The sequence below is a fragment of the Pelodiscus sinensis genome, chromosome 9, assembly GCF_049634645.1.
Source record: "Pelodiscus sinensis isolate JC-2024 chromosome 9, ASM4963464v1, whole genome shotgun sequence".
NCBI lineage: Eukaryota > Metazoa > Chordata > Testudines > Trionychidae > Pelodiscus > Pelodiscus sinensis.
In genome coordinates, this window is record NC_134719.1 from 11,683,729 (window position 1) to 11,700,351 (window position 16,623).

The window sequence follows — 16,623 nt, forward strand, 5'->3', positions numbered from 1 at the left end:
GCAGTGTGGGAAGCCTCCCTCTTTCCTCCCCATGCCTGGAGCAGAGCCACGTGGAGCAGCCAGCAGCCTGGGACTGCAGCAGACAGTCTGCCTCAGGTTTCTGCAAGGCTGCTGGCTGGGAGCTGCCTAGATAACTACATCCCCACCCCACCCCTGCTTTCCCCTCTGACTACCTGTCCCAGGCCTCCACCCAAACCCTCTGTATCCCTTTCACCCCTTTTCCCAGGTCACAGCTACTTCCCAGACCCTGCATTCCCTCCCAAAGCCCCTCTACTCAAACCAAAATCCTCTTCTACACCCTTACCCTCTCCTGGACCCTGCACCCCAAGTCCCTGCCCCAGATCACAGCCCTCTCCTTCACCCACACTCCCTCTCAGACCCCGTACCCCCTCCTGCACCCCAGTCCCCTACCCCAAGCTCCCTTCTGCACCTACCCTCCATCCCAGACCCCATACCCTCTCCATAGAAGGGCGGCTCTTGACCACTTGCCAAAATCTTGGAGTGGCCCTTCATTAAAAATTATTGCCCACCCCGATTTAATGTGAAAGAGTTGATGCTTAGAGACTGCTCCATGCCATATACATGCCACCTGATAGCAGAACACTGTTTTGGTTTAAAATATCTTAAGAAAAGGTGTCCAACTGGTAGTCATACACCTTAACGTGAAGACAGTAAAAGCCATCCTATGACATGTTGGGACACTCAGTACATCTTATCACTCTTCATCAATAGATCTCAAAGCACTTTACAAAGCAACAACATCCCTATTTTATAGGTAGGGAAACTGAGACCCAAAGGAGGGAAAGTGACTTGACCAAGGTCACCATCAGGCCAGTGGCAGAGCAAGGAATAGAAACCAGGCCTTCTGAGTTGCAATCCAGTGATCTCTCCCCGAGGCCACACTGCACCACATTTCAATGCAAGAGTAATCCCATGTAGGTAGAGGTTAGGCAAGGCCCTGGTTCCCAGTGGTTACACCAGTGGAGAATAGGCGTGAAGGGCTCTGACTTGCTAGCACTTGGCACAGGTGATGACGCTGGGTGCAAGGCAGTAGAGAATCAGGCCCACGGTGTGTAAGAAACCGAACCTACGGCCCCCTCTCCCTCTTCAGGAATATCTGGGTTAGTGCTGCCAAACAGCATTGCTGGGGTGCACGCACATTGGTCCTGGGAGTGGAAGCTTCCTGTTTTGTTTTAGCCCTGGCTCTTCCTCAGTCCATATCCTAGATACGGACAGGCAGCAGGCTCCACAAACCCTGCTTGCGAATGAGATTTCTTGCGGGCCACCAAAGGAAGGAGGCAAACTCAGCCATGAAGGCAAAACAGCACTTCCCTAGCCCTTCCCACAGGCAGCGTTCAGAGGAACCATTTCAGCACAGGATTGGGTCCAAGCAGGACTGACGTCCTATGTTCTTATCTCTGTGCCGTTGGCTACCTCATGCTCTCTTGGCAAACCAGCTGGGAAGAGCAGAAAGCCAAAAAAAATCCTAAAATCTAAAACAAAAAACAGGACTGTGCAGCACTTTAAAGACTAAAAAGATGGTTTATTAGGTGATGAGCTTTTGTGGGCCAGACCCACTTCCTCAGATCAAATTGTGGAAGAAAATTGGCACGACCATATATACCAAAGGGATACACTCAAAAAAATGTGAACACATAAAATCTAAAGCGAGTCTGCGTGAGGGGAGCGGCCTATGCAGAGAAAACAGAGGCTGAGCTTTTCAGGCAGGGGTTTGCAGAGCAAGGTTAGATGGTGTAGGAGTAAAATGGCTGAGTCTGCTGACGCTAGCAAAATAATCAGACACTTTCTGCTAGCACTGAACAAGGAATTCTTGAATTAGTCAAAAGAAAACAGTGCTGTTCCTAAAACCAGTCTTTGCTTCTACCTAGAACTTCCCTCAGCCTTCCCACCCCCAATCTCCTGGGCTTCCTATGCCAGACTTATAGCCATGGTGCACATCCCCTGGGCATGTTAGGCTTAGGACACATGGTGGTGAAAAGTCTGGCAAGGCGGCTGGCATATTTCAGCACTCCTCCTGCTCTTGGCACTGATGGAGCAATAACAGTGGGAGAATTCTTTAAAATATGATAGATGCACCCGAGAACTTTGTCTCTGCCGCAGTTACAGACACCTTAGGGGGCATGCCGTCACCACCCTGTGCCCTAGCCATGTTTATAAGGTGTCATGGCTTTGTCTGGGTAAACCAGACCATCTTAAACATTGTTACAACTTCATGGAAACTGGAGTCGTTACAATGGTTCTAATTGCAGTGTACAGGAGTGGCTGTGGATCAGACCTTCAATCACTCACTCCAAGTCAATAGGAGTCTTTCCATTGACTTATGTCCTTTGTCTAGTCCATTAGGACTTGACCCAGGGGAAACAATGACTTGTCAAAGGGATGTTTAATGGACCAAGTAAACCAAAAAGCTATCCACTTCCCCTCCCATCCTTGTTACTATTGTTATGGTTACTGCAGGACTCTGCTTTCGTCTGGTTTTTATTTTTAAGTTGTTAATGCCCCTTTACAAATAGGATTAAGCAAAATCCAAAGCGCAGCGTCTTTCCTGTGGAGATTTTAACACCGCTCTCCTGCAGAATCTTGTTCTGGGTCGTAAAATGTTCTGCTGGCTCTTTCTGTAGCTGTGGCAAAACATGGGACATTGGGCAACACCCAGTAAAAAGCCCCCAACGTTTAAGGGTTGTCAGCATCTAAGCAGGTAAATGAAAACAACTGAAATGTTTGGTACCCAGGGTTTGTCCTCTATCCATTGTATCCGGGGAAAGCAGTTCTGTTCAGCTTCTTGAACTTCTGAACAAAAACTTCTTTAAAATATGGAAGTGCGGGTGAATGTTAATTCCTTCATTCCTAAACTGGCCTTCTTGGGCAACTAGATGTACCTTGCACTGTGTGGAAGACCACAATGTCTTCAGGTGATTCCTGTCTCCAGCCCAACATACTATATATTTGAGAGCGTTTGTGTGTCTGTCTTTGTTCCAGACCACCATATTTGATAGGCAGCTTCCTCTTACCATAAGTTAGAGCAAAGTAAAGGTTTGGTTTTTGGTAAGGGATTTGGTGTCAGGGAAATGGGGTGTGCCTGGAATGAGATTGCTTCTCAGAAAATAGAATCATCAGGTTAGTGAAAGGAGCTGGCTGTTCTCTCCCCCTTCCCCATCCATGTCCATCCCTGAGCCCCCCATCCATGTCCATCCCTGAGCCTCCCACCCCATAGGTGCTCTTTAGGGAGGGAGGCTGAAACTTCTCTCCCTCTCCCCCCCCGATTCATTCCAGAACATTGCTGGCTGTCTCCCTTCCTCAGGGAGCAATGGGGAAGTGTTTCGTTTGCTGCATTCTTCACTCTGGCTGGGGAGCACAGGGGGCAGATGCACTTAGGCCTGCCCCAGCTGGGAGACATGCCCCCCTCTCTGGCTGTGTCTACTGGAGCTGCAATAGCCATGGAGAGGTGCTTCTCACCTGGCTCCAAGCTCCATGCGGTAGGAGAGGGCCAGCCTGCATACTGAATTCCCTCACCCCCAGTCCCACCCCAGAGCAATGTTTTACATTAAGCAGGTACACTTTCATTTTATTTTCCAAAATATAAAAATTGAGTTAAGGATCTGAGCAACATCGGGTACATCTTCTAGTTGCTCTGTAATTAAACTGGTCTGTTATTTTCAGGCCAAATGTGCAAATACTTAGCACATACTTTAACTCCCTGAGTAGACCCCATGAACTATTTACCATAGTAAAGTGATGCATGTGCATAAGTGTCCACAGCATCAGGGCCTTAAAGTCATTAATTCAGACTTGATTTTAAGGTGCCTAGCGACAGTGATTCCCCTACGACTCATTCCAATGGATAATTACCCTCACTGTGTATAAAAGAGTGTACATTTGTTTCCAATTTGAATTAAATGTATGCATTAGAAGTCAAAGGGTAAAAATTAAGCAGCATGTGTGTAGAACAGTGTGTATCTTTTTAATTTTCTTACCTCTAAGGTTCCTTATAAAGGGGTGTAATATATTGGGCCATTTGTATAAAACTGATTTGACTCCTGGAGAGGCTGTATGGTGTACTATGGAGAAGAGGAGATGGGCCCTTTTTTATAAGCTCAATTAATTCCTTCTCCTTCTCTTGCAATGAAACTGTGAAAATAGCATTTTCTTTATTATTTGTACTTTTAGTTTTTAATAATCAATATTATTATATTTAGCTCAGTAATAATAACAGGGCCAGATTCTCAGCTGTTGTAAAATGGCATAACTCCACTGAAACCAATTTATGCCAGACCTAAATTAAAACAATAAATGTATTGAGATAAATTAAGCTGCAGAAGACACCAGTTCAGGCCTGCTAAAGTCTGCACCAGTTCAAGCTCCCCACTGCCATTACATTGCCATCAGAACAAACTGACCCTAACAGGCAACCATAGAACATCCTGATAGCTGATGAAGCAGTTTCTCAAAATTCACATTTACAAATTACACTTTCCATGGAACCACATACACAACATTACTGTTACCTATAAACTGAGTGATCTCTGCCAATAACATGTGTTTATATTGTGGTGCACATTCACCATGCCTTGGTGCACCCAACAAAATTTATTCTGCATGAATGAAAAAAATTAGAGGGAACACTGCATGGCATGTATACAGAGTCCAGGGCTAATCTGGAATAATTCCCTGACTCTCTTTATTCCATCTCTCATCTTGAATTTAAAAAAAACAAACCTCCCTCTCATTGCCACTGCATATTACAAACTTGTCATACCTGTATGTGAGAAGGTTTTAAACCCAAAGCTGTGGAACAGGTGGAAAAACATTAGAATTCACAGACTACCTGCTTTCTGGAAAAGATTAAAAGAAAATCAATTCCAGAAGGTCTGCTCAACTTTCTTTCTTAATATTTCTGTCAAATGACATATGTAGGTGTTAGATCTCTAGGTATCTGTGTGTCAGACTTGTAGAAGCATCATCTGACAACCATTTCCTTTTATAATTTTGCTTGTACTGGATGATTTAATTTTGAAACTGGTAATTTTGTTGCTAATCACTTCTGTAGCAGTGGCTCAGGAATATTGCCTCTTACTGAAGGCCCAATAGAAATGTGTATGTTTTTCTTTTTTGAGAAGAAAAAGATTAGGGGAAGCAAACAGCTAAACTGGAAAGCAGAGACAGTGAATCAAAGAATTGGCCAGTAAATTGGAAGGCAAGAACTTGTAGGTGCCACCTTAAGAAAACTTCAGTTGACTGTTTTTAAGGAACTAAGGGGGAGTGCCGCTTCCTGTGATCCAAAGGACTGTTTTGGCAGTAGCTCTAACTGAAAGGCCTGGAGAAGGGAAAGAGCAAGAGAGCATGGGGCTGAAAAGTACAAACAGGTGCTTTGGTGTTTCTCCATCACGCCTGGTCACTGCCTGATCCTGTCATTACAACTCTGGTCTGTCGCAGAGGAACATTACTCTGTTTTGTTCAGCTGTTGTGAAGCTCCTTCTGGCTGAGGTGAGACTGGGAGGCTAGAACTGTTAGGCAGCTTTGCTAAGAAGTGAGAAGCTTGCTAGAAGGGGAAGCTGTTGATCTTGGAGAGCACCTGGTTTTGGAAGGGGGTGGGGTGTGGGGGTGGCTGAGAGAGCGCTGCCAGTGAGGTGTACAAATGTTGAGTGCAAAACCCTTTTTGCGCTAACCCTGCTACTTCCCAGCAGAACTTGACATGGGTTTCTTTTTTGGCTTCAGCGGGTGTTCGGGAAGGAAAGTGACACATACCTTCCAAACATTTCCTAGATGAGGAGACAGCTTGGAGTGGCGTTTTGCTTGAGTGAAACTAAATAATATTTTAAACTTGCATTGTGAAAAGCAGAAAACTCTGTGTTTAGGCAGGGTGTGGTGTGTACGTGATAGTATGCAATGCCTCAGAGGAGTTCCTGCCAGCCTGCATATACACCACATGTGTGGTGTACTATACAGTATTGGTTAGTTTCATAAAGACACTGCACATTGCCTGGGGAAGCCACTTGTGTGGATGCAGGCTGAGGAATTGCAATTCAGAGGCATTAGTCTGCCAGAGACTGATTGCTCGGCACCCAAAGGAGATGCCAGACCCTGATGCTTGCGGCTTATGATTCCAGCAGTGTCTGTTGCTCCTAACTGTGCTCTTGGCATTGCAGAAAGAAGAGAAATTATAATATAAGCGGGTGAAATTCTGGATTAAATCTTAAACCTTTTATTCAATGGGGGCTATTTTTTTTTTTTTAACTCGGCATGTGTTGAAACTTGTGAATGTCTAGCCTTTATTTTGGTGCCTTAGTGGAAGTTGAGCAGTTCTGAAAATCCGGCCTGAGCTGTGAATGCCAAGCACTTGAAAATCTGCCCCAGAGCTGCTCTTGGAAAAACTGCCCCTTTTTGTTTCCATCTCCTAAGCTAGTGGAGATGGATAGTTGTCAAGTGCTACTCATGTGCAAGGTGTCTCTCAGCACTGGGGAGCTTCCAGTCTCCAGGCCCTGATGCTGTTGACTTTGAAGTTGATAGAAAAGCTTGCATCAACCACACTGATGTGGAACCTGGCTTTAATTAAACCACCCTGCATAGGGATGGACAATAGGATGCCACAAGCAATAGCTGAGTGGAGTTGTCTAGCAGGCTTAATTTGGTGGTCTCTAGATCTTGCAGGTGCTTTTTAAAAATACCCCTGGGGGAAGGGCTAGAACTTTTAGGCGTTTTTGGAAGAAGCAGGTTTTTTAAGTAGGGCCAAGAAGAGGGCAAAGGCATGACAGACTCTGGGTTTCGAGTGCAACTTAAAACCACATGGTACACAAATGTCAAGCATAAGCTTGCTGCTGTTTAGCAGTTGTGTAGTGTTCCTGTGTGTGGTTTAAATATATACAACTCCAGCAGTGCCTGCCTGTGCAGTGGAGTTTACCAAGAGGTTCACACAATGCTTTGGAATCCTAGATGAAAGCTGCGACAGCACTGTGATAGTAGTGTTGTGACCTTTGCATTCAGGGCACGCTGTGTTAAGGCCATTTTGCACAAAGTAATCAGGAGGGACTTTGGAGTCCTTGGTAGGACATCCGTATAATGAAACCTGTGCCATTCATTCCCGCTCTGCACGAACAGCCACATGCAAGTGTTCCTTTTTTGTTATCCTGATGTGTCACAAATTGTTTTAAAGTGACTTGACAAGCTGACTTCCATTTCAGCATTTGTGGGCATCCTTTTGTGATGGGATCGTAAGAAACTAATGAGCATGGTACAGTAACAATAGTGAGTTGGAAACAAACAAAATTATGCTTGGCACTTCAGTGCTTGGAGCAGTTCTCTCTTGTCCATGTACTCAACAGGCTTGCAATAAGCAAGGTGCTTATCCGTCATGCTATTGCCTCTATTCTTTATTGCTATTTGGTGGGTTATTTAAGTGGGTCCTCCAAGCTGGAGAGAGGAGAAATGTCACGTTTCAGATCCGCCCTGTTTTGTCAGTGGTAAAGTTTCTTATGTGGCTTGCGTTGTCAATTTCAAATGAGCCAGTTGGCTAAAAAAACTGGAGCTGGTCGAGGGTTGTAGTTGGCCCTACCTTTCTCCTGCCTCCTTAGAACACAGCATGGCTCAAATGCGGAGCAAAACCACAGCTAAGAATCCTACGTGCTGACAGAGAACACTCAAGACCTTTCTGAAAACAGTAAACAAACCCTGCCGCCTAATGGACCCTATGGGGACCAGCTCCCTTGAGCATGTAGGTTAAGCCGCAGCAGATGCTGAAAAGACTCAGATGTTTGTCTGAGCTATGTGCTCAGCATGGAGAGGGAAGGGAGAAATCATTCTCTACCAAATGAAAGAAAGAGGGCTGCTTGCTGATAACCCCTGTAGATGGATGCCAACAAAGGTACCATTGCAGGACGCTATATTTGTGATGGATGAAGGGTTTTCCAAAGGTTTACGAATCTTTACAGGGTGTCCCTGGTACCTAGCTTTTGCCCTTATGTGGGGGTGGCCCAGCACTGACTACTACGCTTGCTACCTTCAGGGAGATGCTCCTCTTCTCAGCCTTCTGGAGGGAGCGAGGTAGGCTTTGCTTTCTTAACCTAGGGTATGTCTACACTTGCACCCTCTTTCGAGAGAGGGATGCAAATGAAGACATTCGAAATTGCAAATGAAGCCAGGATTTAAATATCCCGTGCTTCATTTGCATATTTGCGTTATGGCGCTATTTTGAAATAACTTGCTGTTAAGACGCGGTTATTTCGAGAGAAGGGTTTTCTCTCGAAATAACCCTTATTCATCATACAATGAAGTTGACCAGTTATTTTGAGAAAAGGGTTTTCTCTCGAAATAACCACGTCTTAGCGCTATTTCGAAATAACAGATGCTGTTATTTCGAAATAGCACCATAACGCGAATATGCAAATGAAGCACGGGATATTTAAATCCCGGCTTCATTTGCAATTTCGAATGTCTTCATTTGCATCCCTCTCTCGAAAGAGGGTGCAAGTGTAGACATACCCCTAGACTGGGATCAGTCTGCAAACCCTCTTCAGCAGGTGTACTCATGGGGCCTCTTGCCAGGCCACAAGACAAGGGGTGCCACCAGGTTAGCTTTTGCTTTAATGAACAAATTCAGTTCCTTTCACTTGCGGAGTCATCTTTGTCTGTGAGAACTGATTCAACTCTATGTAAATGGATCGGTCGTGTTCCTCAAAGAGAAGCTGTGATGCTGGATGCCCAAGACTGACCTCTGAAGATCTAGCGATGCACAAATCACAGTTCGAAAATGATTGGTAAGGTCTTGAATTAGCTCTGCTCTCAATAGTGTGCCAGTGGCTTCTTTGCAAGTATCTGTCCATTTGAAAATCTTTTGTTTGCTAGTGCTTATTTCATTAACTCTTTACAAGGAGCAAGGCACTAATCTCTAATGCCTGTTCGTTGCACAGGCAGCTCCCTTAGTTCAACAAAACCAAAAAAGCAACGCTCAAAGATGCACTTAAGAAAACACTCTTAAACATCGACTATGGAGCACTTGTTTTGTATATTGCATGGCATTATGAGGGTGGGGGGTGCAAGGATGTTGCTGTTAATAAACAACCATAGCATGATAATAAAATACCAGTTGCCAATAAAAATACCAATTCTAGAGTCTCGGACAATAAAGTCCATGATGGGTTTCGTTGCTGCTTGTGATTTTTTTTTTTTTTTTTTTAACATGGAAGGAGCTCAGATAATATGGTAGAAGCACAAAATCCATAAAGAGGCCAAATACTACAATGGTGGCTTCTCTGGAAAGGGAGAGGAGGTGGAAAAACATCTCAGAACGTCTGTGTGTGTGTACACATCTCCTGACCTCCATTGCTGTGTCTGCTGGATTGTCTGCATTTTTCCTGTTTCTCATGATGACTCTCTTTAAACTTTCACAACATCTTCAAACTTCATCTGTCCCCGAGCAAGGGTTGATGACTAGTGCTGTGTATACCATTTCTTCTGGCAGCAAAATGGGCTATTCTGTTTCTCTCTCCATTTGAGATGTGCAAAATGACTTGACTCAGTAAACCACAATCTTTAACCCCTTTTTTGTTTCCTTCTTCCTTTGCTGCAGAGAATTTACTGAAAGCTCCTTTTTCCTTGGAACAGGGCCCTTTGCTGGCACTGGTGAATTTCTGGCGAAATGTGATGCATTGTTGAGATGCTAGAATTTCTCAAACTAGGTCAAGTTAATTTTTTAACACATGCAGATTTGCTTGTTACTATGGATATTGCTTAATTGTACACCAATAATCCCCCATGAGAACCACATTGTCTCTGATCGTTCTTCCCCTCCCCCCTATTTTTAAATATCCCCAGGAACCGATAGGGATTCTTCAAAGGGATAGAATGAGGGGATGAAGCAGAACAAAGGCAAATGCAGGTTAATATCAGGGCGAAGTCATGCATTCTGTAAGATGGTAGGATGTTCTCCCATAGGACGCAGTGTGTTGCTTGTGCCATCTTCAGTGACACTGCACAGAGCATGTGAGACCTTCCTCATCTGACATCTTCCCGCCAATGCAGGGTTGACAGAGATGATCATGAAGGTGTCTCCAACTTCTAACTTCCAGCTGTTTGGAAACTGAAGGAAAAGAGTTTGCTCTGATTCTGAATGGCAGTTCAGCCATGTACATCCTCCCTCCCCCCTCCATTTATTTGTCATGCATGAATGTTTCCTTTGTGACCAGTAGATTTGTGTATGAATGGGCGCATTCACAGTTCATTCATTTGCCCTTTGTTGTTCAATGACTAATAACTAGCTCTCATAGCACTTTCCCTTCTGTAGGTTTCAAAGCACTTTGCAAAGGCAGATAGAATCCTTATCCCCATTTTACTGATGAACAAACTGAGGCACAATGTGAAGTGATTTCTGAATCCCAGTCCCGTTCACTAGGCTACATGGACTTCCACTTACTGACTCCCTGATGTAAGTTTCTGCTCTCTGTTTAGATGGCTGAAAGATCCTATTTTGATCTAGGTCAGGGTGTGGGAGAAGTGGAAGGTGCTCAACTATATTGGTACGAACCCTGTGTCATGGATATGGATCTGATTACGCCTCTGGCCTTTCTTCCTGCACCTTTGCGCTGTTAGCCCTTATGCCCTTTTCTGTCTTGGAAGTGACATTTTATGCTTCACCCTCTCCTAGGATCTGGGTACGGCACCCTGTCTTGCTAACCAGTTAGTACTACTCACAATCTGAGTGGATCTCTTTCTCTGTTCTCTTCAGGACCCTGTGACCCTGAGATGGCAACTAGTGTTCCTTGTAAGATGAAAGCTTGGGTGGCCATCCAGGAGAGATTCAGATGCTGCCCAGCTGATGAGTAGAGTGCCCACAGCTAATAGCATTGTGGTTCACATCTGCACGTCTCAGTGCACATAACACAACTTATACCGCACGTGAATGGAAAATATTAGCAGGAACATTGCAACCAGTCACCTCTTTAAAACAAGTAGGTTTATTAGCAAAAGGAACAAAGCATTAGAGAAACTGCCGGGAGACTAACCAACTGCTAGTTGAGAGTAACTTTACACTTCACTGCACTCTTAGTCTATGGCAGGGGTGGGCAATAAAACGGAGGTGGCTCACCAGGGCTAGCCCCAGGTGGGCTGCTGCTGCTATATTTACCTGTACGGGTGCTTGCAGGTCCCATTGGCCGGGAACAGCGATCCATGCTATACAGCTACAGCAGTGCTGCTGTACTGATGGTGTGCCCTAGTGTAGACACTTCCTATGTTGACAGAAGGTGGTTACCATTGATGTAATTAATCCAGAAGAGGTAGTAGCTTGATCGGACAGAAGAATTCTTCTGTCAACCTACCTCCAGCTGCTCTACGGTTTAGGTTGCCCTAACCATGCACAATTTTTCACTGCCCAAAAGTTAGCAACATAAATAGCTGAACTGAGAAGTATAGTCCAGCCCTTAGTGAGATGGGCTTCCTTCTTCAACTGCAGGAAAAGACCAACCCTACGTTCTTTTAGGAGGCCAAGTTGCTCTTAGAATCCAGCCTTGTCTTCCCTCCCTCCCAACCCCCCAACTCTTAATTTTAAGAGCCCCTTGTTGGTTTGGTAGTGAATGCTGTGTGTTCCTAAACACTCCCACCTCCACCTTCCTGATAAGGAAACTCTTTTTCTCGAGCCCTGCTCCCTCAGCGTGGCCTGAGCCCAATTGCTAGCGTATTCAGTGGCTTTGTTACAGAGCCTAGGAATGAAGTTTGTCTTTCTGTCCTTTGCCCTCATTCCTACCAAAAAAAATGGCTGTGCCTGTAGGTGTGCTGAGACCTTGCCTGTCACATGAACTTCCTGCACTCCCCTGTCTGACTGCATCCATCTGCCTCACACTTAGATTACGGGCTCTTTGGGGCAGGGTCAGCCTCTTTGTTCTGTCTATTCAGTGCCTCACACAATTGGTTCACAATTGTCTGATGATTAGACAAGAAGCAATGGGTTTAAATTGCAGCAAGGGAGGTTTAGGTTGGACATTAGGAAGAACTTCCTCACTGTCAGGGTGGTTAAACACTGGAATAAATTTGTCTAAGGAGGCTGTGGAATCTCCATCCCTGGAGATATTTAAGAGCAGGTTGGACAGACATCTGTCAGGGATGATCTTTCAGAGCTAGTGAACGTGTGGTGAGCATTGAAAGACGCAAGCAGGCAGGTTGGCTGGAACACAGTGGTACTGGGTGTCGGCGTTTCTAGCCCCTAGGGAGGAGGTGCTGGGAACACTGGGGCATTGTGGGAAGTGATGGCTGCTTAGCTTTGTGGGCCGAGCCTGAGAGGTACTGACTGGCTCACACTGGCCATGTTTGGATCCGGCGCCGTGGCTTAAGGCTTAATCTTTGTATTTGTGCCCAGTATGAAAAGCTATTTGCATATACATTTGCATATATAGGCAACTACACTTAAGTTATGGCCCTTGGCACGTGCTGTAAGTATCATTGTGGCTCCTGGGGCTTCCAGAGTTGAGAACCTCTGATCTTGATGGAGCTTGGTCCTGCCAGGAGAGCAGGGGACTGGATTTGATGACCTCTTGGGGGTCTCTTCTAGTTCTAGTATTCTATGATGGGACTCCTTGGGGCAAGGATAAATAATTAGGGTTGCCAGGTGTCCGGTTTTGAACTGGACAGTCCAGTATTTGAGCTTTCTGTTCAGGAAACAAATTGAGAAAATATGAATGAGACCATAGAAATGTCCGGTATTTTCTAAATAAGAGGTAATGTAGATTGTGATGTAATGTCAAATGTGTCTGGTATTTTTGTTGAAACTATCTGGCAACCCTAAATAATAATAAAAAGGCCTCTTGTTTCCGATGTCTCCACACGGGGAGTTCTAGCCCAGTAACTAGATGCCAATGTCAGTGAACTTTCCCCATGTAGACAAGCCCTAAGAGTGCTCCCATGATGCTTTGAAGTTGGCTAGTTTAGAGCCCTTCATCATAACTGGTTGGCAGTCACTGGTCTTGTGCCTGGGAGGGAGCCTGCTGGGTCTGTCGGTTCTGCTCTGATGGTCTCAGAGAGCCTCAGGCTTGTCGACTGCTGAGAGTGATTTTTATGAACAGTATAAGAAAAAACGGACAAAAAGCCAAGCACGTTTACAGACACGTTCTCACGTAACATAGAGGGGGCTCCAAAGGACAAAAGTGAACCTCCCTCAGGGGAGGCGGGCTCGTGGGAAGGGCTGGAACTGCCCCTGCACTCAGCAGCTGGGGTAGCAGAATGGGCTGGGGATGGGTCGCTCTGCTTCCTGCCAGTGACTGCGGGTGAGGGAAGGAAGGGGAAGGGAGAGGCAGAGTGCAGACACCACTGCGGAGTGCAGACACCAGGCCCCTCACTAGCCCCTTGGGGCATGTCTCTCGGGGGAGGGGACTTGAGAGAAGAATGGAGTGGGAGCAGGGAGGACCGCTCCACTCCAGCCTCAGTATCTGTGCTTTTCTCTCCTGAGCAATGTTCCTGCTAATCTTTTCCATCCATGTATGGATTTTTTTCCCCATCCATGGGCAGAATAAATTTTATGTGCACTGAGGCATGTGCCAATGTGCACCACCAGGAGAAACAAAACCTAGCTGTGGGCACTCCGCTCATCAGTTGGGTGGCACTGGAATCTTGCCTCAGTGGCCACATTAACACCCAGCTTACAGAGAGCTCTTGTCCTGAGTGCTATTACCTTGAGTTAGACTGCGCAAAAAGGAGATGGGGAAAAAACAATCCAGAGTTAATAAGAGACCAACCTGGAAACATGCAGCTCAGATGCCCTGCTGCTTATATACTGAGCACTTATCAATCTGAGGATGGTTAACTTCCTTCTTAGGACCTGGTATTTGGGTGTGGCCTTATGCTGGAATTAATATGAATGCCCACAATCATGCTGTGACCTGCTTAGAACTCTTTAAGCTGCGCAGGACTGGACCTGTTCACTACTAGGATGGGAGCCTTCAAAGAAAATCCCAGAGTGCGCTAGGAAAGTGATTGACTCGGTAGGTGGCACTTTTCCTTCTGGCCTGCCCCAGCAAGGCTGGTTGAGGAGCTAGGAAGGAGGTCCCCTGCGTGGTAGGAGAAAGCTGTGGTGAGACGCCTGAAAGGGGTAAGAGGCATTGGTGCCTTAGGACTGCTAACTTTCTAATTTCTCATAATGTGGTTTGTGATAAGTGAGGGATCAGAGACCTCCCAAATTCATCTTGTATAAGGGCCACCGAGCTTCTGATGGATGAGAGAAGAGTGAAATGAGCTGAACTGGAGTAAGGTGTGGAAAGATTTAGAGCAGTGAGATTAAAAGATGAAGCAGGGTTTGTGACATGGGGGGGAAAACAAGAGGAGCTGCCCCTGGGAGAAAGCCACGAAGGCTGTACAAGAGAGGCGTTGCTTCCACCCAATCCTGCCTTTATTGTCCACCTGCCATGAATACTTGGAGACGAGCAAAAGTGAATAGTCAGCACTGAGATGCTCTTCGTTGACAAGCCACATCTGACCTGCTCTGCTCAGTCTCCAAGTAATTCCGTGTGAAATGCCTGTAACTAACCCTCTTTGGAGGATCTTGAGCCCAGTCCTCACCGTGCTAAAAGCATTTCAGCCAACTTGGACTATGCCTCAGATCAATAAACACTAGCAACTCGTGATGCTTTTGGTGGGGCCAGCCCCAAGACGGGGACTTGTTATTTCCTAGTGTGGATAATACAGCCAGCCAAGAATTTTTCGGACCTTAAAGGTACCATCCCCCTGACATGTTATCCACACGCTTTTCTCAGAGCTATGTACATAACTACGGTTAAACTGTTTTTCCCCTGAACCAGCAAGGGGTGAAGAAGAGTGAGTCCCTGCCCTTCTCTGCTCACAGAGCTTCCACGCCACTTCCTTCACAGCGGGTAGGTTTTCAAAGCAGTCTCATCCCTGTTGGGGTAGCCACTGGTCATGTGATATTGCTTCTATTTCCTGACGGGGCAACCCATTTTTCAAACAGGAAGCTCACTTAACATGGTGAATTTTCAGGCAATAGATCACTTTTGATAAGGTGGGTGGTAGGAAAGTAGCTTCCCTAGTAGCCAGCTCTTGACATAATCACAGATAACTCACCACCTCCAAATCACACCAGATTGAAATCCAGAGTGATCCTTATTCATGGAGATATTCTGGGTGGTTCTTTCTCTCACCAGCTCTCTTGATTTTGATCTTGCTGGCACACTGGAGGCATTGTAGGCTCTCATTACGCCTTCAGCATAGAAAATGAACATGGCAAGAGCTAAGGAAAAAATTCCACTTAAAGGGATTTTTTTTTTTAATGCAAACTTTTTTTTTTTGGTAGAACTGGGTCACTCAAGGGGTGACAGCATAAGAGCATCATTGCCTAGGTAATGTATCTTGTTGCCATGGTGACCACTAAAGGCTGCATCAGTCAACAGCTTTAAAAATTTGACAGTTGAGTGAGAGAAGATTTTAATGAGGACAGACACTTCTTTGCTTAGTTTCAATAGCCGAATATTCTAAAAATACCCTTCCATCTCGTTAATATTTCCGGGTCTTGAGAGTGTAAATTAATATACATAACCTAGGCACTTCCTTTGCATTTCCTGACACCCTGGAATATTCTGTCAAAATCGAGTTCAGCACAGCTGCTGAGAAGACAGTGGCATAATGCAATTTTCCTGTTTTGGGGTGTTTTTGCGGTTTCCACTGACCAGAAAACTCTGCACCACAACTGACTTTTTCCCCCTCTCCTTCAATGTGGAACCTTTTGCCCCCTCAGTTAGTTTCCCTTCCTTCACTTAATAGGGGAATAATTGGGCAATCAGTACTCCCCAAATGTATCCCTTTGCTCAGTGCCTGCTGGCGTGTTCATACAATGAAGAATATTTGCAACTACTGGGAAAGTAATTTGATGGATGCTCTCTGAGGGCTTCAGTTGTGGGCCTTTCATCTCCTCTAGAACCTGTGACATGAATTGCTTGTATTCTAAGAGGGCACCAGGAGGTAGAGCTGGATTGATCCATCCCTGGTCCCTTTTGTAACAGCCATGCAGACCACTCGCTGCAGGCCAACAGTTCGTGCTGTGGGTCTTCAGGACCAGCTGTTTGCCACTGCTTAGGTTGCTGCTCACTATAACTGTATAGTGGCTGGGTCAAAATTGATGGTGGTGTGACCCTCCCCCTGTGCATCACCTCTGAGTAGTACTCCCTCAGACCAATTTAAGTCTTCATCAGTATGGACGTTATACCCATGAGTGTTAATATACTGGGTGAGGAGCAATCTACCTAAGCAACAGCAGAGCATGAGCAAATGTTTTCCTGCTACACCCTCTTTTCCGGGGGCTGACAGACTTGTCAGGCTCCTAGACAAGGGGTGTGTGTAGGAGGGGCTGGTTCCATGCTCCTGAGAGGGGTGAGACCTCCGGTGGAAGTGGCAGGGCTGCAGGCAGCCAGTCCTCAGCGCCATCCAGACCATGCTGAGCCACACCATGCTGCTCGCTTCCCCACAACGCTGAGAGCTGTCTGGAGTGGACTGTGCAGCGCTCCGGCGGGGATTAAAAGGGGCTACTGTCCTTTGGAATCGCTGCTCCTGTCCTTTGGAATCGCCGGGCCCTGGGGCCACTCCCTTGGCCCTCCCCACCCCCTTTTGTGGGCCTAC

The 16,623-nt window shown here is 46.0% G+C and overlaps 1 protein-coding gene across 2 annotated transcripts in view; it reads left to right on the plus strand.

Annotated features, from left to right (window-relative positions):
* Positions 1-16,623, plus strand: part of ACOT11 (acyl-CoA thioesterase 11) — a 122,598-nt gene that overhangs the window by 53,884 nt on the left and 52,091 nt on the right. The window contains exon 1 of one of the 2 annotated variants that reach the window (XM_025189819.2): positions 5,287-5,505. The exons of the other annotated variant lie outside the window; for it this stretch is intronic. The gene's annotated coding sequence lies outside the window, so the exon portion shown is untranslated. Of the gene's footprint in view, positions 1-5,286; positions 5,506-16,623 lie in introns of those variants that run through there. 2 annotated transcript variants of the gene reach the window in all.